The sequence below is a fragment of the Mustela nivalis genome (assembly GCF_964662115.1).
Source record: "Mustela nivalis genome assembly, chromosome: 10".
Lineage (NCBI taxonomy): Eukaryota > Metazoa > Chordata > Mammalia > Carnivora > Mustelidae > Mustela > Mustela nivalis.
The window spans coordinates 27,307,891-27,334,362 of record NC_139029.1 but is presented as its reverse complement, the minus strand read 5'-3'; positions in this window follow the sequence as shown (position 1 = coordinate 27,334,362).

Here is a 26,472-nt window from a genome sequence, read left to right as displayed (position 1 = left end):
ACTGGGGCCTGGGGACAAGGCTCCTGATGCCCTGGGGCAGGAGGCGGACAGGGAGGAGCTATGCAGTGCTCTCTGAGCCCCAGTGAGGGAAAGATGACACATACTCTGACCAGAGGACCTGGGGGGTCAGATCTGCCCACCCCCTCACCCACTCACCTGCTTTCTTTACCTGTAGCCCAGGGCCTCTGTGAAGAGAAGCAGGGTCACCCCTCAGCATCCCTGGGCCAGGCAGAGCCCATCAGAACTCAGCGGTCTACTTTCCTTGGTAAGGAAGGTGTGCAAAGCCCCAGCACTGCATTTAGTCCACACGAGCTGAAGAGAAACAGAGCAAGTTGGGCCACACTTCTCACCCAGCCCCCGTGAGCGTGGGGCCATAATGATGCGTTCAAGGTCAGCCGGCTGCTTGCATGGAAGACGGGAGGGAAGTGTCTTGGCCCTACCAGACACACTTTGGGCTGTGCCTACCCTTGAGGATTCCAGAATGTTCGTGTTGTCAGGGTCCCTGGAGGGGACTGGAGGTCAGTGACTGATCCCTGGAGGTCAGTGACTCAAAGTCATTGAATCTACAGGTGGGAAGCCCACATGCAGAGAAGGAGGCTCAGGCCTACAGCAGCCTGTCTTGCCTGTTCTAACTTTCCCTTGCTTCCCAGCTGGCCTTGACCAGGGGCCCAGAACTAGACTGTGGCTGCCAGGCCCTGCCTTAGTGCTTGGCCTCCCTTGGTTGCCCCTCCTCGGGGCTCTGCTGCTCCCCCCAAACCTTTATCTGCAGGTCACACTGTATGGGCTCCAGCGTCTTCCCAAGAGCTACCTCTCTGCCCACGTCAGAGTCCAAACCCCATGACCGTGGGGCCCCCTCCTTCAGGACGAGAAGGGCAGCGCTGGGGGAGCTTGTGCAGTGCCCAGCTCAGGCTGATTGGGGAAGGCACAGTGGAGCCTGGAATCTAGTCCTCCAGGCCGGTAGGCAATGAGCTGACCTTCAAGCTCAGCCCTGGGTGGAGTTTAGATCGAAAAAAAGAAAAACAGAAAGTGGGACATTTTCTCTTTCTGCCCTGAATCTTCAGGGGCAAACCCACAGCTGGTCCAGGCGTCGGAGCCTGTCCACTTTACAGTGGAGACAGGGATGCTTCAGTGGAAGAGACAGGGTGAGCAAAGGCATGCTAGTGAGAGAATCAACAGAAACCACAATTTTTGTTCGGTTGAAAGCGAAACAGCAAAGAGCCATCACCCGCTGTTCCTGCCTTCATGGAACTGCTCTGCTGCAGAGAGGAGAGAAACAATGCAAGGGAGAGAACAAAATGCTCCTAATTCAGAGGGAATTAAGAAAGGAGGACATGATATCGCTGCAACCTAGCAGGGCTTCTTGGAGAAAGTGGCATTTTAACTTCCAGGTCTTACTGGTAGGATTTGGGGACAAGAGGCAAGAACACTCTCAGGGACCAGGGATAGCAAATAGAGGGTATCACCCACCTTCTCTCCCAGCTCTGAAAAAGGAAAGGAAATGCTTCTGGCCCCGTGTGTGTCTGCGCTGGGAGGGGCTCATTTCCTCCAGAGCGCAGTTTGGGGACAACCTTGGGAGAGGTATTATTATTTCCCCTGCCGCCACAGAAAGGGAGGCTCAGGGAGGTCAAGTGATTTGCCAGAGGTCATGGAGCCTGGAGGTGGCAGATTAGGGATGGCACAGGCCAGGTCTCTGACTCTAAAGACAGCCTGTGCTTTTCCGGCACCATTAACACCCTGTGGGAGACTCAGCCCCTGGCAGGTAAGTGGAGCTGCCCGCAAGGCAAGGGGTTGGTTCCTCGGGTGGCCCTGGCCACTGGAGATGAGCACTGAAATGCCAAGCCTGCTTCTCTATGTGACAGCTGGGCTTTGTTTGCGGGGCAGCTGTGGGCTGCAGTGCTCCTATGAGCTGGGGAAGTCGGGTGCCCCAGAAAAAAGCAGGAGCATAATTTGGCTCCTCTTAATTGATTTGCAAATGTACTGAAGAATGGTGATAATTCCTGTAAATTTTACTCTCATTCAAATTTTGGAGGTAAACATAATGAGAGAGGAAAGTCAGCATCACATAATGGAGGAAGAAAAAGGTCTAGCATTTTATTTTATTTTTACCCTGGGCCCAACGAAGGCAAATTCACTATGAATACCTCATTATTTGAATTTCAAATATTTCTCGCGAGTTGAGCACAAAAGGAAACTTAAAAAAAATATTAACACACACTCACATACTTTTATACCCTGAGCCATTTCTCCTCTTGAATATGTGACTCAGAATGTCCTAGTTTAGGTTATAATAGCACGATTGCAAGAATCAATCAGCACAAGATAGGGGTGTTTACTCAGAAGCGCTTAGAAAGGACACCACTCAGAAGAACATTAATATCTTAAAACATTGAAATTATCTTTACCAAAGAACGTTAGCTAGAAGCATTAATATTTGGGAGTTCTCTTTTGCTTGCAAAGTGTGTACGTGCAGATAAGCCCAGAGGTCAGGGTGTAGAGGAAAGCCAGGAGGTATTTTCTTCGAATGAAAGCGAGGCATGCTGGAAAAGAGCTCCAGGACTGGATTCCTGGGGCCCCTGGGTGGCTCAGTCATTAAGCGTCTGCCTTCAGCTCAGGTCATGATCTCAGGGTGCTGGGATAGAGCCCCACATCAGGCTCCCTGTTTCTCGGGAAGCCTGCTTCTCCCTCTTCCACCCCCCACCCCCCACCCCCGCTTGTGTTCGTTCCCTCTCTGGCTGTGTCTCTCTCTGTCAAATAAATAAAATCTTAAAAAAAAAAAAAATGAACTGGATTCCTTCCTTCCTTCACTCATATGTGCTTACTCAGCAGTGTAGCCTCCAGATTAAACCCCTGGGCTTTGCAGGCAAGCAGACCCAGGTGAAAAGCCCCGCCGAGCCACTTGATTAACCGTGCCACCTGAGTTGAGTCACTAAATTGCCCAGGGCCTCAGTTTCTATACCGGTAAAATGGGATTAATAATAGTGTTAGTCCAGGAGTGACCTTTCAACACACTCAGCATGGGACCAGAACAAAGTAAGTCCTCAATAAATAGTCGTGATGTCGTTGCCTTTCCCCTCGAGTGTTTGTGTGTCAGGGAGGCTGAGTGGGGACAAAGGATAAACGAGATGGCCACGGTATCTCGCCTCCTGGAGTTTCTCATCTAGAAGGGTAAAGGGGCAATTACAGTCATGGTGCTCAGAAGACTGGGCCTGAATGCTGGCTGAACCTAGCCTTTTGCTGTGTGACCTGAGAAAGCCACTTTACCACTCTGGTCCAGACTCCTGTATCTGTGACATGGTCAGGAAGCTCCAACCTGCTACTTAGGGAGGTGTGAAAACCAAGGAGATAAAGCACAAGAGATCTTGGAAACAAGAGTTCTACTGTAGCAAGGCGATGTCCTAGCTAGGGAAACTCGTGTTCTGGTGCGTTTAACCCCTTCTGAACCCAGGACTCAGGACTCAGGAATGAACACTGAATAATTCTCTTTCTTCTGGGTCAGGTTTTCCAGGACTCTCTGGGTATAATTGACTTACCTTATGTGATCATGATACTAGGAGTTCATGTGTTATTCTGAGGAGAGTGCGGCAGGGGGCAGGGGGATGGTGGGTGTCAGTTTAGATGAGATCAGACTGGGTTTAGGAAGACAGTTCTGGGTGTGGATGGAGGGTGAGCCGGAGGAGTGAGCAGGGAGACAGAGGGCTCAGGGAGAGGTGACAGAGACTGGGGCCTTGACCCGCTTTGGTTAGGCTCCTCTGAGCCCTTCTCTGGACTAGCCTTGACCCTGGTTTGCTACGCTTGGTTTCTGAGCCTAGTTTTACCAAGAATCCCGCCAAAGCCACATAAGCAGGACTCCTGCCGCCTTCCGTACCTAACCAAATTCCTCTTAGTCATTTTCCACTCCTGCCCCAGCATGCTCTCACCCTGCCCTTTGGTGATAAATCCCCAATTTCTCCTGCCATATTTGGAGTTGAGCTCAGCCCTGTACTGACCTAAGATCTGTCTTGCCATTTTTAGCAAATGTCCGGTGCAATTTGACTTAGACACGGGGCAAATTCCGCACCAAGCAGAAGACGGGCCGGAGGGAGTCGGGGGGAGAGAGCATGCTTTAAAGGTAGAGGAAGCAAGATTGGTTGCAGGGCAAGGACAGGAAGGTGTCATCGGGACCCACCGTAGGCTTCCCAGGGGAGCCGCGTTGTGGAATTGGCGAGGCCGTGTGGCTTTTGGCAGGAGAATGCTAAGTTTGGTTTGGGATTGTTGGATTTGGTCCGGTTTGCCTTTGGGACCTCCCTTTTGTGCTTCTCCACCTCCTTCCCAAGACGACCACCGAGTTCCATCTGGGCCTGCTACCTCTACCAGTTCCCCTTTCCCCTTCCTAAAACTCATGAGCCTCATTCCCTTGAGAAGCCGCTCTCCCTGGTGTCAGGTGTCTAATTTAAACAGCAAATCTGGGCTAACATGCACAGCTCCTCCGCTCAGCTGAGGTATTTGCATTTTAACAGGGACAGTTAGGAGGTAATTTCTTTACCCCACAGACAATGAAATGAGGTTTCAGAGGACACAGACTAATGGTGGAGGAAAGATTTCCAAAGCAGTGCCAAGGGCTTGGGCTTGGAAATCAGGTAAAACGGAGTTGAAATCCAGGTTCAGAAGAGTTCTTTCTCTAAGGCTGGCTGCTTCGGGCTGTGCCTCTTTCAAGGAGCTGACCTATCATACCTGGGCCTGTCCCTCAACTTTCTGGGTCTCATGGGGCCTCATTTCTCATTTGGAAGGGGGATGGCACATGCCTGAACAGGCACACGTATCTTCCCCATCCTAGTAAGTGCGTACTCATTCCCACCCCGCTCCCCAACACGCACACTGGTACTTTTCCTCATGGGTGGCCACCTGCTCACTCCACTCCTCTCTCCCTTGACCTTTGTGTGTGCCGGGTGTTTGGTCTGAATCTCCAGTGTAGCAGAATTCCAGCTGGAAAGCTTGTTGTTTCTAAAGATGGGTGGGGAGGCCCACCCTTGTTGCACTGCAAGGCAGGAGCAGCGGAAGCCAGGGCTCGCAGAAGGCGGCCCTATAATTAATCCCCCAGCCCTCACCACCATTGTCTCTTCCCTATTGAGATCGGCCAATTAGCAGTTCTGCACTCCTCTGTGTGGCAGCCACTTATTAGCGAAGACAAAGGCAGCATTGATTCCAATTTGTCCTGCATTTGGCTGTCTCTAAAGTTAAAGATTGCATTTGGGTATCAGTGCTGAGGAAGAAAACACAGGGGCAATGCAGTGAGAGTGCCTAAATTTAGTTGAAATAATTTTAGCTCTATTGTGAATGGCTAAACTAAATATAAACAGAAGAGAGAAGAAAAATCTCTGTAATGTTAATTACCATAAGCATTAAGTACCCAAAAATGAGGTGTACAATTTGTTTGGTGACACTCTGATAATTAAATCATTTTCTCCCATTGAGGATCCTTGCAGGTTTATGCAGAGCCTGGCTCTTCCTGAGTGGTTTACTCTGGCTCCAAGGGGTGCTCAAAATTCTGTTTCCCACGTTTTTGAGCCTGCAGTGTCGCTCCAGTCCAGGTGAGTTGGGCTATGTTACTGCTCACTTGAGTAATCACTCAAGTGATTACTAGATCTTGGTTGAGCCTGAGCCCATAGAGGATGAGCTGAGTTTGAGGTCTGGGCTGACGTGGACAGGAGGACTGCTCACTGCCCATCCATCCATCCATCCATCCACCCATCCATCCATCCATCCATCCATCTATTCATCTATCCATCCATCTGTTGGTCTGTCCATCCATCCATCTGTCCATGTTCATGCACCTTTCTGTTGATTCATTCAACCAGCATCTTCTTTTGTGCAAGGCATTGAGGATACAGAGAGAAATAAGATATGGCTCTTTTTCTCAAATCTTCTTGTTGGGGAGGAGGAGGGTGACATTGCATAAAGAACCTCTTATAACACACTGTTAAAAGTCCTATGACAGAAGTATAAAGAAAGTATTTTGAAAGCATCATAGTGAGAAACGTTAATTTTGCCCAAGGAGTCAAGGAAGACTTCTCAGGGGAGGTAACATTAGAACGGGCACTTAAAGGAGGAGTAGGCATTCGTTGAGTGGGAAAGTGGGAGAAGGAACAACCTCACCAGAACAGACTGGGCAGAAACAAAGGCCCACGGTTTGGCAGACTTTAGTGAGGGTGAGAAGGCTGGTTTAGGAGGAGAAGAGGGTGAATGAGGGCGGTGGTTGTAAGAGAAGTGGGAAAAACATCCCTGATAATGATGCATTTATTGAGCGCTTACTATGTACCTTGCACTGTGCCGAATGTCTTACCCCCCTTATCTCATGTCATCCTCCCCTCTCGAGATGATTGTCTCCTCCTTATATAAGGAATTCTGGGACTCAGAATCTACAAAGCTGGGAAGACTGATGACTCACAACTGTGTTCTTAGCCATGACACATCCTGTCAGACTGTGGGCCAGACAGAGAAGGCTTTGAAGCTAAGGAGCTAGGCTTCCTTCTGCAGCTGCTGTGGACATGTGTCCAGGAGAAGACACTGACCTGGAGCTATCCACCTCATCCAGTTAAGGAAAGAGGGGTCCATCCATTGCAGACGTAGGTGGGGCGGTTTTGCTGCCTGCTTAGTCCTCCTCTTGGCTCTCTTCTTGATTTTTTTTGTGCCATGTACTTGTCCTTGGTGTCCATGGCCCCACAAAGGCACCAATCCAGGCAAGGAGAAGGTGATTGTGCACAAGTCACTCTCCATGAAGCCCCTTTTATACGTGATCTCTTCTTGCAAAATGGGTCTTATCATCCCATTAATACTGGGAAGGCTCAGCACTTAGAGAAGTCACATGACTTGGCCAGAATGTCATGGTCCTGGACTCTTACTGGCTCGAAAGCAAAAGTGACTCACTCTTCCATCCTTGCTTCCTTCCTGTTTCTCACCCATCCTGTATCTTTGTGGAAATGACACTCTATGGAGGGAAGAGGGCTTAGAGAATTCTCTCCAATTTCTCAGTGTCCCAGTGGGATGTGGGGCCTGGAACCCAAAGGAAGCATGATCTGAAGGTGGCCTGACCAGGACTGAACCAGGTTGAGGGTGGAGGGTCCACTGCCTCTGAGGTGACACCGTGCCCCTGCCAGCTACCACCCCATTTGCTTTAGTCTCTTGCGTGTCAAAACTTCCTGAAAGGCTTTCTTTGATTGTGGACTCCAATCCTTCACCCCCCCCATTCTCTGCTTTGCCCTCTCCAATCAGGCTCTGGCCCCATCACTCCATGGTCAATCAATTTCATTAGGCTCATTAAGGACCTCATGGCCATCTCCCCCTCCTGTTGCTCCTCATCTCAAGGGACTCTGCTGTGGTGTACCCCGTCTCTCTGGCTCCACTCTTGCCTGCTTTCCTCCCTGTGCTCAGATCACTTCTTCTGGGCTGGATCTTTTTCTCTTCCAGAACTCTGTTTCTTGCTTTGCTCCTTCACTCACTGTGCTCCAGACCCTGGTTCTTCTTTTTTTCTCCTCTCCTCTCACAGTAGGTTCCTTTTTCTTTTTTTTTTTAACCACAATTCATAGTAAAAAAAGTCATTTTATGTTCCATCACATTAACCACTCCTATATACCACTGAAACAAAGCATTACAAAACCACATATTAATCCTTCCTAGGTGCAAGGCATGCTGGTATTTTCATTCTGTTCTCCTCTATTTTATTTCATTGGAAAAAATTCTGGATCTTGACCCACTAAACCAATTTTGCAACCCACCAATAGGTTTTCGCCCATCATTTGGAAAATATGGCTCCAACATATCAAACATGTTGCACTTCAGGCTCTTTGCACTTGCCATTCCCACTACCTAGAATGTTCTTTCTCCGGAGAGTCTCATAGCTGCCTCCTTCTTTTCTTTCAAGTTTCAGCTCAAACATCTTCCTCAAAAAGTCTTGCCCTCACTACCCCATCTGAAGTAACTAACTGTATTACCTCTTCTTTCTCCCTCCCGTTATCTGCTCATCCATGCTATTTGAAATTATTATTATTCTTTTTTATACATTTACTCTCCATGATCCTGCCCTAGAGGAGAGCACTTATCTAGTTTTTTCATGAATATGGCTTCAGTGCCTAGAAGAGAGGTGACAAAAAATAGGTGCTTAATATGTGTTTGTTCATCGAGTGATAAACTCCGGCTCTATTTGGGCAGCAGCCAACCACACACACTCGTTGAGCAGTTGTGCCAAATCACTGAGTCATATCTATGGGACATTCAGGTCTTATGTGGTGACCTGCAAAAACACTCACAATGGAGAATCATAGAAAATGAGCTGACAGACCAAGTTCAAAGGTAAAATGAGGTAAGTAAACAAGAGAGCCAGTGTGTGTCAGTTAGGCTGGCTTTGGCTGCAAGTATTTAACAATGAACCTGTTTATCTGACATACAAGCAAGTCCAGCACCCACATTCCTTCTGTCTTGGTCCTGGTATCATTTGGGGGTGTGTGTATGTGTGTGTGTGAGTGTGTGTGCGCACATGCATACCTTATCCTTAGGCTAATAGCACTTTAAGGGATCATATCCAGAGATCCTGATGCCCCCAAAGAAGGAAGGCCACCTCTTCCTAGGAGAGTAGAAAAACTTTCAGATATGCCCCTTTCCCCCAAGCTCACTATTTCTTATTGCCTGGAATCAGGTCCCTTATCTACTGAGCCAATCACAGATAAGGGGAATGGAATTTCATGGCTGGCCAATACAAATCACATGGGCTGGAATGAGTAACGGGGTATTGGGGTGACATACATACCATGAAATATCCAGAAATATACATCATGTGCTCCCTTACTGCTGCTAGAGGTGGGCTGCGAAATTACTTCTGAGTTTCCCAGCAGCCAAGGCAAAACAGGGAAGCCAAACTGTTTACATTTTTACAGTTCCCTTAGGTTTTAAATAAAGCAGGCGCTTGGAAGAACCCCAGATTTTTCTGAAACTGAAATCTGAAAACTTCTGCTGTTGGTCTTCGTAAGTACAACCTTGTGAAGGGTCATTTCCAGGCCATACTCCCACGCTCAGCACAGTAGCAGACTGCGTAATGACTATCTCTTACAATGCCTCAGTGCAAGCTAAAGGAAAACTTTAAAGCCTTGGCACCAAAGTACAATTTAAAAAGTCATTCAGGGGCAGCAGAGAGTTCGAGGTTGTATTCTCTGGCAAGGACCTATGTGCAGATTTTCTCCAGTATTCATGTGTTTTGACAGTTGGCAGAGTAGGTGGGACATTTTTTGAATAAGAATTGAGGAGCCTAACCAGCACATGTACCCGAGTGGATGTCACAGATGTGAGGGTTGTCACATGCTGTCTCCCCTGTGCTTGTGAAATTGATACTTTAACGCCGTGGTCAGGGTTTCATCCCTAACTAGGGTGACCACGTTCCAGCATCCTATTTTTCAGCTGGTGTCCTTTGTACTCTTAAATGTGATCCATCTTTCAGAGAAATTATATGGTCTCTCTATACCCATCCCAACTGGAGGTGACCTTGCTAGCCCTCCAATCCAGCTGAACCTCTGAATCTTGAGTCTTTACAACATATGCTTGCTCCTTTACCTGCAGATCTGATCGAAAAGATGCCATCCCTGTTTCTATTGAAGGCCCACAGGTGAGAAGCAGGTACAGAACTATGGGATGCTGCTGCTGCTGCTGCTGCTGTGTGTGTGTGTGTGCATGTGTGTGTGAGTGTGAAGGGGAGGGTGAGAGTGTGTGAATGTTCTTCTGTGCGTGAAGACATTTCAGCATGGGTGTGTCCTGACTGAGCCTGTCTGTGTGTCACGGCATGGCATCCACATTTGAATATCTGTGCAGGTCCTGTCCCTTTAAATGAGCCATAAGCCAAGGTCAGATCGTGGGTTTCCTTCTTTTCGCTAGGGCAACAGACTCCAAACCTGACCCTAACAGCCTCTGTTCCTGCGGAGTCTGGCTGGCCTATGGCTCAATGAACAGAGAGAGCGCAGAGAGCTGGGGCTGTGTTGCATCCTGTCCTCCATCTTGGGAAGTCTGGAAGATTCCTCTTCTGTGCGTTTTGGAGTCTGAGCTGGGAACCACGCTGGAGAGATGCGGAGAAGATGACCCGGGACTCCCCAGAGGGGAGCCCCAGTCTGCAGCCACTCCCTTCAAGCACAAGGCATGGGAAGGAGCCGCCCTGCAAATTCCAGCCCAGCCGAGTCCCCAGATGACTGCCGGCATTCCTGGCTGACCTTTTGTGAGCAGAACCGCCCAGCTGAGCCCCGTCAAGTCTCAGAACGAACCCTCCATGAACTGGGTGCTGGCCCGAGTGCATTGGTTTTGGGGGGATTTGCTAGCCATACCAGAGAGTTGTGATACTTGGGTATCTCTCCCTCTCCCTAGCTGCACACAGGAAAGAGCTGCTGAGCTGGCTGGGGTTGGGGGTCAGGCAGTGAGGGGTTGTGGGAAGACAAGGTCCTGGAGAAGGCAAAGCCTCTCCACCCTCCCTTACGCCCCTTCTGTCCTGCTTTTTTTTTTTTTTTTCTCTTCTCATCCAGCCTGCATGGGAAGGAGCCCGGGCTCAGGTCTGCCAGGGTCTAAGCAGACGGTAGGCAGTTGGTGCTGGGGTCTGGCCTGGCAGTGCCCTCAGAGCAGGGTCGTAGGCCTGTTGGAATTCCACCAGCATGCCACCGGGCAGACAGGCATCTGCTTAAGTGGGTAATTTCATCAAGGGGGAGAGGCAGTCTGCACTGTGCCTGGAATCCTAATGGGGGAGGCCACGCAGAGAACACACAGAAGCTCAGGAGTATGGTAGTTGGACCCCAGCTAGTGCCTAAGTTGTGGTTCCTGCCTTGAGATTCAGACCTTTCTGAGCTCTGCAATCAGAAGAAAGCAAGAGAGAGAGAGAAAGCAGATTTGGTATCTACGGACAAAAATGTCCAAGAGCCTCCTGGAAAAACTTGCCTTAAGAAAAGAGGGGAGGAGGGATACAATTAGCTCAAGGAAATAAACCAGCTGGGCAGGGAGAGCTGAGTTGGGTAGGAGGGTTCTCTTGCTGGGGTCCCCAGCACAACCTCTGGGCCTGCTTGAGTTCCGGATCAGAGAAGCCCCTCATTTCTCTGCTTTCTTGGGCTGCAAGTAGCAGAAGCCCACTGGAGCTGGCTTAGGCAGAAAAGGATCTGTGTTGTACAGGTACAGGGAGTCTCCTGGGAGCCAAGGGTAGGGTTGCAGTTAGTCCGGGAGGGCAAGAACCAGGAGCTCTCCCGTTGTTCATTTCTGCTTCCTTCTCATTTTGCTGCACTTGGCCTTCCTCTGCTTCCTCAGGCCCAGAGTACAGCAGGACCCCTCTCAGACCCAGCATTTATTTATACCTGCAGAAACAGACTGGTATATGGCCTCTGTCCAAATGCCTGGGAGAGATCTGACTGACCCGCAGGGTCAGGTGTCTCCTCTTACCCCATCAGCGAGGGTTGGGGGCATAGCCTGGCAATATTCCAGATGTGGCTTTGGGGCCAGTCTGTGTGCCTGAAGAAGTGATTTCCAGAGCAGGCTGGGGCAATCTCTGACTTTCAGTCAGATGCTGGCGTGCTCAAAGCAGTCAGTGGAGGCCCACAGGGTAACACATTGCCCTGGGAGGATGTAGGGGGCACTTCTGTCGTGTGTGGGATTGGCAGCACTAGGACATCATTTCCATGAGTCATAAAGTAGCAGAGGCTACACGGTGGCCCTAGTGTCCATGACAGACTCCTGAGAGGTCCTGGAGGCTTGTGGGAGGTGGGAACTGGGTGACAGTAGAGTTCCCCTCAAGTAGACAGAGGGCAGAGCCTGAGAATTGCCAGCTTGTTGCTGTGAGTGTGAGCTTTTCTTACATCTGGAGCTGCAGTGGCTTGGAAAACAGGTCACATTGCCATGATGCCCGGTGTCACCTTCCCGTGCCCAGTATCAGCTCGTCACGCCAGCAGCCCTGGGCGTGGACGGGGCATTATCATCTTGCATGCATATATGAGCCAAGTGAGGCTCTGAGGGGCCCCTTACTTCCCAGTTCCTGTCACTGACATTTTAGACAGGAAGAGTCCACAGAGAGCTCCGTCGCCACCTGCCCTGTGTACAGGCAGGGAAACCGAGGGCCAGGACATTGAAACGTGTGCTCCCCATCACACTGGGAGTCAAGCAATGGAATAAACTCACTGAGCCTTTTTCTTTAATTTCCAGTTATCTTTCTTGCATCACCCAATGGAAGCTTGGCTAGCACACCGTGCATTTCTAACCTGAGGATAAATCCCCCCAACCTGTGGGGTGGACAGGCTCCTGCCCCTGTGGACTGTTTTGGGGCACACATTGGTTTTCTTTTCCTAAATCCCCCACATCAGCCCCCTACCCCCACCGCAAGCGTCTCTTTGGGTTTAGCTGATGTGGGACAGCTTAACTAGGACTCGCCACAGATCCTCCTCAGCTAGAAGATTGTAGTCCAGTTCCTGGTCATTCCCCACTCGGGGGCTCCCCTCACCTTGAGGGAAAGCAGAAGGACAATAGCCAGCCAGGCAGCAGTGTGAAGGACACCCCCTCCTGGTCAGACGGTTCTTTGCCCAAGCTCCAGCCAGGCAGCCACTCAGTCTTCAAAGCTCGAGCCTGTGTTACTGCTCTTTTAAAAAAATTTTTTAAAGCGATAAAATCTGTACATTAAACACTTCATCCTGGCGGTAGCATCACTGACTCCAGCAGCCTGGCAGCTTGATTTTGCAGCAGCTCTGCTGGGGGCTTGGGGGGGGGGGGCTCCATTACCTCCCGGCTCTGTGGAACTTCACTTCTAAAACACATTTGCAAGGGATATGCTGCGGGTTTGAAGGAGATGCAAAGCAATACTCTTCTCAATAACCCTCAGGTCAAAGAGGAAATCACAATGGAAATAGGAAAATATTTTGAATTGAACAGAAATGAAAATAGGAACAAATCAAAACTTGTGGGAATGCAGTTAAAAGAGTTCTCTGAGTAGGTGTTTTTAACCTGGGGTAAGAACCCGGGGACACTGTGAACTTGGGTGGAAAAATAATGATATATTTATTTAAAATAGCCTGGAGCAGAAATTTAGCATCTCCTTCAATTAGGACTGCCGGTAGAGGACCGCGATGGTATTAGTGGTACGTGTGGTGTCACCAATAGATATCACAGATAATGAATCAACACTGCCCTCCCCAATTTAAGGATCCAGCTGAGTCATTTTCCCTGCCTCACAATGTGGTCTCACAATGTGCTCCCAGGCTTGCCTAGATATTGGGGCACAAATGGCAACAGTTTATGTTTTTTCTTGCTTTATGAGCTATGTCAGCATAAGCACTCAGGAAAGATGTGACAAATGTTGTCAAAGAAGCGGCATGGGCAAGATTTTCAGGTTACCATACGTAGAGACATCCACAGATGGACTTTGCAAAAAGGACAATTTGCTGGGTTCTTAGAGCAGCCTCCAAAGGCCTCAGATCCACAATCAGCTTCGTTTACTTTTTAGAAAATCTTTTCATTTTGAATAGATATAGATTCACAGGAAGTTGCAAAGTTGGTAGAAAGAGTTTTCACGGACCCTTAACCCAGTTTCCCTCACTGGTTACATCTTATGTAAATGTGTAAAAATCAGGATATTGGCATTGATAGACAGTGGTATATATTTCTTTTTTTTTTTTTTAAAGATTTTATTTATTTATTTGACAGACAGATCACAAGTAGGCAGAGAGAGAGGAGGAAGCATGCTCCCTGCTGAACAGAGAGCCCGATGTGAGGCTTGATCCCAGGACCCTGGGATCATGACCTGAGCTGAAGACAGAGGCTTAACCCACTGAGCCACCCCGGCGTCCCCCTCCTTTTTTTTTTTTTTTTAAAGATTTTATTTATTTATTTGACAGACAGATCACAAGTAGGCAGAGAGACAGGCAGAGAGAGAGAGAGGACAGTGGTATATATTTCTATGTAGCTATATGTGTAGCTTTATGTAACCACCACAATCAAGATACAGAACTATTCTATCACCACAAAGGAAGATCATGCTCCATGCTCATACTAGCCTTCATCAGTAAAGATCTCACTCATGCTAGCCTTCATTACTCATGCCCAGCTGTGTCTATCTCTACCCTCTGACAACCACTGATCAATTCTCCATCTTTATAATTTTGTCATTTCAAGAATATTACATAAATGAGGGGCTCCTGGGTGGCTTAGTTGGAAGCTAAGCGTCCAACTCTTGATTTCAGCTCAGGTTGTGATCTCAGCGTCCGTGCGTTGGGCTCAGCACTGGGCATGGAGCCTGCTTAAGATTTTCTTTCTCCCTCTCCCTCTGCCCCACCATCCCACTCCTTTTCTAGAGAAGAAGAAGGAGGAGGAGGAGGTGGAGGAGTAGGGGGAGAAGAAGAAGAAGGAGGAGGAGGAGGAGGAGGAGGAGGAGGAGGAGGAGAAGGAGAAAAAGATTACAAAAATGGGGTCAGTATGAGACTTTTGAGATCAGCTTTTTTCACTTAGATAATGTCCTTGAGGACCATTTAAGTTGTGGCATGAATCAGTAATTTGTTCCTCGTTAGTGCTGCATAGTAGTTTACCGTATGGATATACCACAGTTTGTTTAATCATTCAATGATTGCAGGACAATTTAGTTGTTTCCAATTTGGAGATATGAGCAATTGTGTACATGGCTTTGTGTGGACAAGTTTCATCTCTTTGGGATAAGTGCCCACAAGTACAAATGCTGGGTTATATGGGTGTATGTTGTTTTTAAAGAAACTTCCAAATTATTTTCCAGATTGCTGCACTGTCTTACATTTCTGCCAGCGAAGTCTGAGAAACCTGCATCTTTGTCAGCATTTGATACTGTCACCTTTTAAAGTTTTCAAAAAGGACATTTTGTTGTGATTTTATTCTGATTTTATTCTGCTTCTCCCATGGCTAGTGATGGGGAAGCTCATGTACTTATTTATCGCCTTCTGTTCTCTTCGGTGAAATGCCTTCTTGTGCCTTTTGCCCCATTTCTAATTGGATTTTTTCTGTACTGGTGAGTTTTTAAAAATCATGGTAAAATACACATAATATAAAATTTAATCATTTTCACCATTTCTAAGCATACCACTCAGTAGTGTTATGTATATTAATTGACATTATTGCTGAGCCAATCTCCACAACTTCTTCATCTTGCAAGACTGAAACTCTGCATTCAGGAAACAACTCCCACTTACCCCTTCCCCCATCCCTGGTGACTACCATCATACTTTCAGCCTTTATTAATTAGACTACTCTAGCTAACTTACATGGAATAGAAGGGAATCATACAGTATTTGTCTTTTTGTGACTGGCTTATTTCATTTAGCACAATGTCCTTAAGGTTCACCTATGTTGTAGACTATGCCAGGATTTCCTCCCCTTATTATGGCTGAATAATATTCCATGGTAAAGATACACATTTTTTGTATCCACTCATTCACTGATGATCACTTGGACTCCTTCAACCTCTTGGCTATTATAAATTATGTTGTAATGAACAGGGATATACAAATAGTGCTTTGAAACCCTGCTTTCAATTCCTTCAGAGAATTAACCAGAGTTGGAGTTGTTGGGCCATGGGACAATTCTATTTTTAATATTTTGAGGGAATGTTATTCCATAGTGGCTGGACCATTTTACATCCCCACCAACAGTGCACAAGTGTTTCAATTTTTCCACATCCTTGCCAATACTCATTAATTTCTGTTTTTTGTTTTTTTTTTTAAATAATAGCAATCCTAATGGATGTGAGGTGATATACTGTTGAATTTGAGAATTTTTTATTTTAGATGTTAGTTCTTTATCAGATACATGGTTTTCAAATAGTTTCTCCCCATCTGTAGCTTTTATCCTCTTAGCAAGATTCTTTTCAGAGCAAATTTTATAATCTTAGTGAAGTTGAATTTATTGATTTTTTTCTTTTATGGTTTGTGCTTCTGTTGTTCTAAGAACTCTTCACCAAGTCCTAAGTCCAGAATATTTTCTCCTAAAAGTTTTCATAGCTTCAGGTTTAAATTTAAGTCCATGATACATGTGAGTTCTTTTTTTATATAAGGTGTTCAGTTTAAGTCAGTTATTTTTTTTTTTTTTTTGCCTGTGGGTGGATATTCAATTGCTCCAACATCATTTATTAAAGACTATTGTATCCATTTCTTTAGCCTGTTAATATGGCAAATTACATTGACTGATTTTCAAATATTGAATCAACCTTGCTTCCTGGAATAAACTCCACTTGACTGTGGTGTACAATTCCTTTTATACCTTGCTTCACACATTTTGCAGCTCTTTTGTTTGGTGCATGCATACTTAGGATTACTATATTTTCTTGGTAGATTGTCTCCTTTATCATTATATAATGTCTACCTCTGTCTGGTCATTTTTTTTTTTTTTTTTGCTGTGAGTGCACTTTATCTGATATTAATGTAGCCAGTCCTGCTTTCTTTTGATTAATGTTTGCCTAATGTGTCTTTCCCATTCTTTCACTTTCAATCTGCTTATATTAATATTTTTGAAGTGAATTTCCTGTTGCTATCGTGTAGTTGGGAAAATTCATTCTGCCAGTTCTCCATCTTTTATTTGGTGTATTTAGATAATTACAGTTAATGTAGTTGTTAATATGTTAGGGAGTAAGTCTACCTTTTTTGTTTGTTTTCTCTTATCTCTTTAAAAAATTTCCTTGTTTTTCCCACTTTTCTGTGGATTATGTAAACATCTTAAAAAACTCATTTTGAATTATCTATTGAACTATCTATTTTAAAAATATTTTATTTATTTATTTCAGAGAGAGAGAGTGAGAAAGAGCATGAGCAGGGGTAGGGGTAGAGGGAGAAAGAGACTCCCCACTGAGCAAGGAGTCAAATATGGGACTGGATCCCAGGACCCTGGGATCATGACCTGGGCCAAAGGCAGGCACTTAACTGACTAAGCCACCCAGGTGACCTGAATTATCTATGATATTTTGAGCAATCTTAGCACAGATATTTTTTTAAGTGTTTGTTGTAGGCATTGCATTATATATACACAACCTTATCTCAGTCTACTGGTGTCAACGTTTGTCAGTTTGTGTGATGTATAAGAAATCTTATTTCCCATTGTATCCCTTTACTTCTTACATTTATAATGTAATTATCTTAAATACTTCCTCTATATATACCGAGAACCACTTCAGTGTGATAATTTTTGCTTCACTATCAAACATAATTTAGAAAACTCAAGAGAAGGAAAGTCTATTTTCTTTGCCCATAATTTTACTCTTCCATTGTTCTTCATTCCTGATGTTCAAAGTTTCCTAATTTTATCATTTCCTTCCTGTATTCTCTTATTGCTCTATCTTCAACTTAAATTCTTTTAGCTATTATTTTAGGGCACATCTCTTGGCTACAAATTCTCTTAGTTTTCTTTCAACTAATAATATTTTGATTTTTCCTCATTTTCAAAGGATATTTTTGCTAGATATAGGTTTTTATTTTGACAGCTGTTTCAGCACTTGAAAAATGTCATGCCACTTCTTCTGGCCTCCATGGTTTCTGATGAGAAATCATTCAAATTGCTTTTCCTCTATAGAAAGAGTATTGTTTTTCTTACTTTCAAGATTTTCTTTCTTTCTTTTTCTTTCTTTTTTTTTTTTTTTTTTGTCTTTAGTTCACAGAAATTTGTTTATAATGTATCTTGGTGTGGATTTCTTTGGGTTTATCCTGTTTGGGGTTGCAGCTTCTTAAGTTCATTGGTTTGTGTTTTGGCAAATTCATGAAATTTTTAGACATTATTTGTTTGAATATATATATTTTTTTCAGCCCACTCTCTTTTTCCTCTCCTTCTTGGACTCCGATGACATGAAATTTAGGACTTTTTATTAAAGTTCCACAATTCGCTGAGTTTCTGCTCATTTGTTTTTCAGTCAGTTTTCTCTGTTCAGATCTGTTTATTTCTATTCTAAAAGGTCACTGGTTTTCTTCTGTCCTCTCCATTTTACTATTGAGTCAATCCATTGAATTTAAAATTTTTAGTTATTTTTCAGTTCTAAAATTCCCATTTTGGTCTTCTTTGTGTATTCTATTTCTTTGCTGAGAACTTCTTTTTTTTTGAATTTTTCAAATGTGTTTGTAATTTTTTGTTTTATCATTTTTATGATGACTGCTATTAAATTCTTGTCAGATCATCTTAATATCTGTGTCATCTCAGTGTCAGGCATCTGTTGATTGTCTTTCTCATTCAATGGGAGATATGCCTGGTTCTTGGTATGAAGAGTGACTTGATTGAAACTGGGACATATTGGGTATATTCTTATAAGATGCTGGATATTATTTCAATCAGATGTTTTAGCATTCAACCTCCATTGACAGGATAGTGGGGGAAGGATATTTGCCCCACAGTGTGGGAGCAGGAGTGCAGGCTCCCTACTAGGCCTCTGCTGATACCACCCTGGCTGGTAGAGGCAGAAGTGTCTTGTTTCTGCTCTCCACATGGCCTCCACTCACACAATATAGATTATGGTGGTGATAGTACTGGTGGTGGAGAGGCCTCATTAAGTTTGAGTGATGGTGAAAGTCTGAACTCCTCACTAATCCTCCTCTGACACCACCTCAGCAGGAAAGGGGAGGGAACTTTGACACAGCTGGGTGGGTGTATCTCTACTGACATAGCATAGAGAAGGCTCAATACCACTTAGTGGATGTGAAGGTCCCAGTTCTCCACCTGGTCTTTTTTGACACCACCTGGAGCGGGGGGTGGGGGGAGGATGGCAGAAGGCTGAGCACCTCATTTCATCCTGATGTAGATGGAAATCTAGGCTTCCTCCTCAGCCTTTGCTGGTGGGGGTGGTGATGGAGTCAAAGGTTTTCTTTGATGTTTGGTTGGATAGAGTGCTTATTATCTAGAAGTTTACTAGATGCATTTTTCTTGATATTTTGTCTAGAGAAAGCAGTCTTTACTCAACTTGTCTTTTTTCTGCACCCATTGACATTTCCAGGTTGCTAGGTTCTCTGGTATCCAGTGGGTTATATAAGGCCAAGAAAGATCCAGGGAGCTCACTTGAATCATTCCTTGGTTCCCAATATCCTTAGCCAGTCTGTATTCTTTTCACTACCTTTCAGAGCCTTATGTTTGTTTTGAATGTCATGTCCATGGTTCTAACTATATTTAGTAGGAGGAAGAGGGAAAAACACATCTTCAATTTCTTTCTGGAAGCAGAAGTCCAGTCTCACTTACGAAGACTATGACCTAAGAAAGAAAGAAACACCAAATCAAGCTTTTTTTTTTTTTTTTTTTGCACATGTTGAGCAATTTGATTATTTTGTTCTAAGACTATGTCAGCAAATTCAAGAGCCAATCTTCTGGCAGTTCGAGGTGTCCTCATAATTAAGACCAGGACTTGGTGTGATTATTAATAGTGTACCTCCACTGTTTGGCCTTAAAGATTTTGATGGAGTGTGTTCAACCTTGAAAGAAGAAGCTTGCTAAATAAGCTGGTTTGGGGAGCCACTTTGTCATTAAGATGAGCCACAAATTCCTTCCTCTCATCAATGATTTCACACTGGGTTTTTGTGTCTCAGAAACGTGGGGCTGGGATCTGGCCTTATAAAACCAGTGTACAGTAGTGAGGTAGAACAAGCTTTTCAAGGCACCTTCCACCAGATGAGTGTTCTGCGATAAGGAGTTTCTTCCCCTTATTACAAAATTTACCCATTTCACTCCCTCACTGAGAACGTGAAGGCAATCAGGAGGCAGACCCTTTGAGGTGAAGCATGTAGATGACTGAAGCAGTGGTTCTGGCTCACTCAGAGTGTGCCTGAGCCTGCTACTGCCACTCTTGCAGTTGTGCCTGTCAGAATTTTACCTCCATCTGTTCACTTTCAACAGCCAATATCATGGTTTGCTCAGGAACTCATATTATCTTGGTGAAATTTTCTTAAACAGTTATCTTGCCATCAAGAAATTTGCATTTAATGTCTTTACAGGCATCATCATTATAAACATAGTGAACAAATACCAATAAAATGCCCTAAACATCAACATCTGTTCAGTCATACGACTGTAAGGTAAAGAATCCACTTAAGCCCCATCTCCTGACTGGTTGTTCAAATATGTCTTTTCTTTTATCTTTCTTTTTCTTTCTTTCTTTTTTTTTTTTTAAGATTTTATTTATTTATTTGACAGACAGAGATTACAAGCAGGCAGAGAGAGGAAAGGAAACAGGGTCCCTGCTGACCAGAGAGCCCAATGTGGGGCTTGATCCCAGGACCCTGAGATCATGACCTGAGCCGAAGGCAGAGGCTTAACCACTGAGCCACCCAGGTGTCCTCAAATATATCTTTTCAAACACATTATAATGTGGTGTTTTATGGTTCAGCCTATAAGGGTATGTTTTTCTATCTTGGCTACCCCTTTTGACCCCAGATCTTCAGACACATTTATGGTTTGGTCCCTCATCTTCTTTCCCTTTCTCCCAATATGTGGGGTCTTTCATCCCAAGGTGTTTTTTAGAAGATTGTGATAAAATGTACATAATGTAAAACTTACCATCTTAGCCATTCTTAAGTGTACATGGATGGGAAATGTGCTTTCATTTCTTGAGTTAGGATTTTCCCATGAAGTCTTTGTCTAACTTCTATTTGCTTTGTCAGGATAGTTAGTAGTTTGCCAGCATCTTTGTCTTCTCTTCTACCTTCATTTTTTCTGCCTTCTGTTCCTCCTTTCTCTTTTCCTCCTTTTTTTTTTTTTTGGTAGTATGTTTGGTGACTGTCCCATGTAGTGGTGGGCTCTTGCTTAATGTGGAAAATAGACCTTCTCTTTTCTCTAACTCAGTGAGTATGCGTTCTCTTCAGTACCTTTCTGAGACAGACCAGGCAAAGTGAATTACACACTAATGACCAAGCTCCTAGTGGTATCACCATTTTAGAGCTTTCTTTGCTGGCATGGTGACATACTCAGCACAGCTGCACATTTAGCTCAGGTAATAGTGATGCTGTCACCCAGATTCCTTGGCTCAGGGTAAGACAGCAAGACAATGGGAAGGGACATTCTTAGTGTGTTTCCCCAATTCTAATAGATGTTTTCAGAGAGCAACAAGAAAATATCGCATCTATAAAACAATAAGATATGATAAAGAAAATGACAGAGGAGTAGGGAAACTCATTGCCACTGGTCCCCTGAATTGCGCTGGATATCTACCAAACCATCCTGAGCACCCACGAAATCAGTGTGAGATTGGTGGCTTCCGACCACTCTGGATTTTCCTTGGGTTCATCTTGTCTGGGTTGTGGTTGATATTTTGGACTCTGTACATTCCCTCAACCATCCCTCAAGAGAATGACTAGGAGGAGGAACTCCCAACAAAGGAAAAAACTAGAGACAATGGCCTCTGCCACAGACTTAATGGATATGGCTCTAAGGAAGACTTCAAAGTAACATTTATAAAGTTGCTATTTAGGCTTGAGAAAAGTATTAGTGACAGTATAGAATCTCTAAGTGCAGAATGGAGAGGTGATCTTGCCAAAATTAAAAATGTTATAAAGGAGATACCGTCTAAACTGGATACTCTGAATGGCAGGATAAATGAGAAAGAAGAACAAATTTGAGATCTAGAAGATAAGCTGACAGAAAGGAAGGAAGTCAAGAAAGATAGGGGTAAACAACTATAAGCCCATGAGATCAGAAATAGAGGGATCAGTGACAGACACCATGAAACATTCCAAAGTCAGAATTATTGGGATCCCTGAGGGGGTGGAGAGAGAGAGGACTAGGGTGTATACTTGAGCAAATCATAGCTGAGAACTTCCCTAATCTGGGGAAAAAAGAAGGATCTGTGACCAAGAGGCAGAGAGGACCCCTCCCAAGATCAATAAAAATAGACCAATACCCCTATATGATAGTAAAACTTACTAATCTTAGAGCCAAGGAAGCTATCCTGAGAGCAGCCAGGGGGAAGAGATTTCTTATCAACGGAGGGAGGAACATCAGAATAACATTAGACCTGTCCACAGAGACCTGGCAAGCCAGAAAGGGCTGGCAAAACGCAATCAGGGTACTAAATGCGACAAACATGCAACCAAGAATACTTTATTGAGCAAGGCTTTCATTCAGAATGGATGGAGAGACAAAGAACTTCCAGGACAGGCAGAAAGTGAAAGGATATGTAATCACCAAGCCAGCCATGGTGGGGGGTTCTATAAAAGAAAAAAGACCCCGAGAGTAATATAGACCAGAAAGTAACAGAGATAATCTACAGAAACAGGGACTTTACGGCAATATGATGGCACGAAATTCATACCTTTCAATAGTTACTCTCAATGTGAACAGCCTGAAAAATGAAATGCCATAGGGTTTCAGATTGGATAAAAAGACAGGACCCATCCATATGCTGCCTATAAGAGACTCATTTTGAACCTAAAGACACCTCCAGATTAAAAGTAAGGGGATGGAGAACTATTTATCATGCAGATGGACCTCAAAAGAAAGATGAGGTAGCAATTCTCATATCAGACAAATTGGATTTTTAAACCAAAGACTGTAGTAAGAGATGTAAAGGAACACTGTATCATACTTAAAGGATCTATCCCACAAGAAAATCTAACAATTGTAAGTATCTATGCCCCCAACATGAGAGTGGCCAACTACATAAACCAACTGTTAACCAAAATAAAAAATCATATTGATAATAATACATTAATAGTAGGAGAGCTCAACACTCTACTCTCAGCAATGGACGGGTCATCTAAGCAGAAGATCAACAAAAAAGCAAGAGCTTTGAATGAAACATTGGACCAGATGGACTTTGTAGATACATACAGAACATTCCACCCTAAAACAACATAATACTCATTCTTCTTGAGTGCACAAGGAACTTTCTCTAGAATAGATCACATACTTGGTTACAAATCAGGTCTCAACTGATACCAAAAGACTGAGATTATTCCATGCATGTTATCAGAGCACAATGCTTTGAAACTGGAACTCAATCACAAGAAAAAATTTGGAAAGATTTCAAACATCCTACTAAAGAATGACTGGCTCAACCATGAAATTAAGGAAGAACTTAATTCATGGAAACTAATAAGAATGAAAACACATTGGTCCAGAACCTATAGGCTACTGCAAAGGCTGTCCTTTCAACAGTGTGGCAGGATACAAATCAAAACCACAATGAGATATCACCTTACACCAAATAAAGGTGGAAGGGCAAAAATTAACAAGACAGGAAAGAACAAGTGTTGGCGAGGATGTGGAGAAAGTGGAGCCCTCTTACACTGTTGGTGGGAATGCAAGCTGGTACAGCCGCTACTCCAGAAAACAGGATGGAGGTTCCTCAAGACGTTAAAAAGAGAGCCTATGACCCAGCAATTGCACTACTAGGTATTTATCCCAAAGATATGGTGTAGTGAGAAGAAAGGGCACATGTACTCCAGTGTTCATAACAGCAATGTCCACAAGAGCCGAACTGTGGAAGGAGCCAAAAGGCCCTTCAACAGATGAATGGATAAAAAATATATATGTGGTTCATATATACAATGGAATATTACTCGGCCATCAGAAAGAATGAATGCCTACCATTTACCCTGACTTGGATGGAACTGGAGGGGATTGTGCTAAGCAAATAAGTCAAGCAGAGAAACACAATTATCGTATGGTTTCACTCATATGTGGAATACAAGGAATAGTGCAGAGAACCATAGGGGAGGGGATGGAAAACTGAAGGGGGAGAAATTGGAGAGGGAGATGAACCATAAGAGACTATGGACACAGGAAACAAACTGAAGGTTTCAGAGGGGAGGAGAGGTTGGGGTGTGAGGTTACTGGGTGATGGGCACTAAGGAGGGCATGTTTTGTGATGGACACTGGATGTTATACACAACTAATGATTACTGAACACTACATCAAAAACTAATGATGGCTATACAGTGGCTAATTGAACATAATAAAAAAAAGTGAAAAAAAATTATCTGCCGCTGAAAAAAAGATATGATAAAGTTCTCATGGAAATAAAAATGGTATTTCGCATTTCAAAAATGAGTAGAAGACAAAGTCAAGAAAATATGATATAAAGCAGGACAAAAAGATAAAATTTTGAACAGTAAGAGAACAGTGAGAAGAGACAGAGTATATGCCTTAGAAATCCCACATCTGACTAAGAAGTCCCCAGAAAGAAAGAAAGAAGAGAGGAGAGGAAAAGATGCAGAAGAAGCTGAGAAAAAAGTTTCCAAAATGAAAGACATCAGGCTTCTGATTGAAGAGGCTAACCTCATAAAGGGGACACATCAGAAAGAGAGAAAAAAATACCCATATCAAGAGACATCATAGAAAGGTTTTAGAACCCGGGATTAGGAGATCCCTTAAAAGCTTCCACAAAGCAAAAATAATGCAAAAAAAGTCACCCACACATGACTAGAATCGGAATGACATCAGACTGCTCGGTAACAACACCGGATACCAGAAAGCAACAGAAAAGTAGCATCAAACATTTACAGAATATAATTTTCATCTGGAAATTGTGTACCATGCTAAGCTATTAGTCCATTGTGAGGGTGGAATCAAGACATCTTCACCCCTCCTTAGGCAATTTGCTTGCTTGAAACTCTTTCACAGAAAACATTGAGAAAATGTTCTAGCAAATCCCAAGTATCATCCAAAAGAGGGGACATCATAGGATTCAGGCAACCAGGGATTCAACTCAGGAGAGCCTGGGGGAGAAGGTGCAGGTTAACAGCTGAGAGAGATTCCAGCCCAGAGTGGAAAAAGAGGATGGACCCAAGTTTGTGGAAAGAATTAAGGATATGCATACAGAGCATTCTGCAAGTAGAAATGATAATTAATTTTCAAAAACCACTTAAAAAAAACTACAGGAAAAGATATGTGATCATATACTGCCCCGCTCTGCAGAAAATCATAAATAATTTGCTGTGTATCAGAATGAAGCAAATCCTGAAGCTGGTGAGGAATCTTTGCTTTGCAAGTAACTCAAAGTGGCTTAAACCGTAAAGGAATTCTAGTAGGCAGCTCGCAAGATTGGCAACTTTGAAGGCAGGTTAGGTTCCAGATAAGCTCGAAGCAGGAGCTCCCTAAAATCTTTAATATTAATCATCCTCTGCCTTCTGCAGTATTTATTAAAGTAAGATTGCTTTTCCTTGTAGTTCCGAGGTGGTTTCCAGCACCTGCTGGGGGCTTCGAGTTTCCTCCTTCATGTCTATCAAGAGAAGAACACTTCTCTAGAGGCTTCTACAAAAAAGCAAGGAAATTTTGTTCCAGTTTCCACCAGGAAGCCTTTCATTGGTCAGTACTGGGTTGCATAGCTTTCCTTGGCCAATCACTATAGCTTGGGGAATTGGGTTCAGCCAATCAGAGCCTCCCTCTCCCCCCCACCTCCGGCTGGAGCCGGTGTCAGCATCTAGAAAGGGCGGTGCCTGTGTAGAGGAGCTGTGGATTCCCAAATGGAACTCAAAGCGCAGATAAAAGGGGAAAGAGAATGGTTGTTGTTACGTGGCCATCAAACAGCAAATATGTACTTCTCAGCCCAAACTGTTTAACTACAAAGAATGAACTAGCTGTACGGGGTTATGCAGATTGGGGAAATGAAAGAGTCAAACCCACAGCCATCATAATTCAAAATCAATAGAGAATGTCTGAAATGTATGGATCAATAAAGAGCAGTTTAAACAACATTATGTAGAAATATGGAGATAGATGGTAGGAAAAAAAAAAAAAAACAGTTGCAAGAGTTATAAAGACTTATAAATTGTTAACCTCGGGGGATGCAGGCTGCCCGGGGGGTTGAGTGGGATAGAGCAGGACTTTATGGTTTTTCATGAGAAGTTCTTTGTATGATTTGATTTTAAAACTGTAACTTTATTAAAAAAAAATACAACTGTAACTTTGTGTGTTACTTTGATTAAACGTTTAAAAAAAAACCTCCAAGCTTTCATGAAAAAATATGAAATTACACAAAATGGAAAGCAGGAGGGTGCTGCCTTTGCTTTAGGAGAAAGATGTGTGTGACTGGCGAGGTTCAAAACAGCTCCCCTGCCTCCTGCCAGCCATTTTTCAATGAAATCCGAATGCCACGGGTGTGTGCGGTATTCGGTGCCTTTATGTCCCCCCCCCCCCCCAGTACGCCACTGCACATCCCTGGGGGAAGGGGAAATTGTGCCCTAGTTTGAGAAGTATAGATTAAGACACATCAGGGCAAAGAGTTTGAAATGCTTTAAAAAGGGAAAACTCAAACTTTACCCAGAGGAACTCCAAGGCCAAGGCTGCCTGTGCGCAGAACACAATGCAGTAACACAAAGAGGAGTCTTAAAAGACGGTGGTTTGGGGTGCTGTCAAGAGTCCTGCCCTGCCTCCCTTCCTTCCATGTGGTCTGATCGGTACTGCACTGTCCTTCCTTTGTTGCTGGCAGTGTGGCTGCTGGTGTGGTTTCTCCTCTTAGCACACAAAAACCTTTTCTTTAGTTTGTGCCACCAGCTTCATCCAAAACGGTTCTTTCCTCCAGGGACC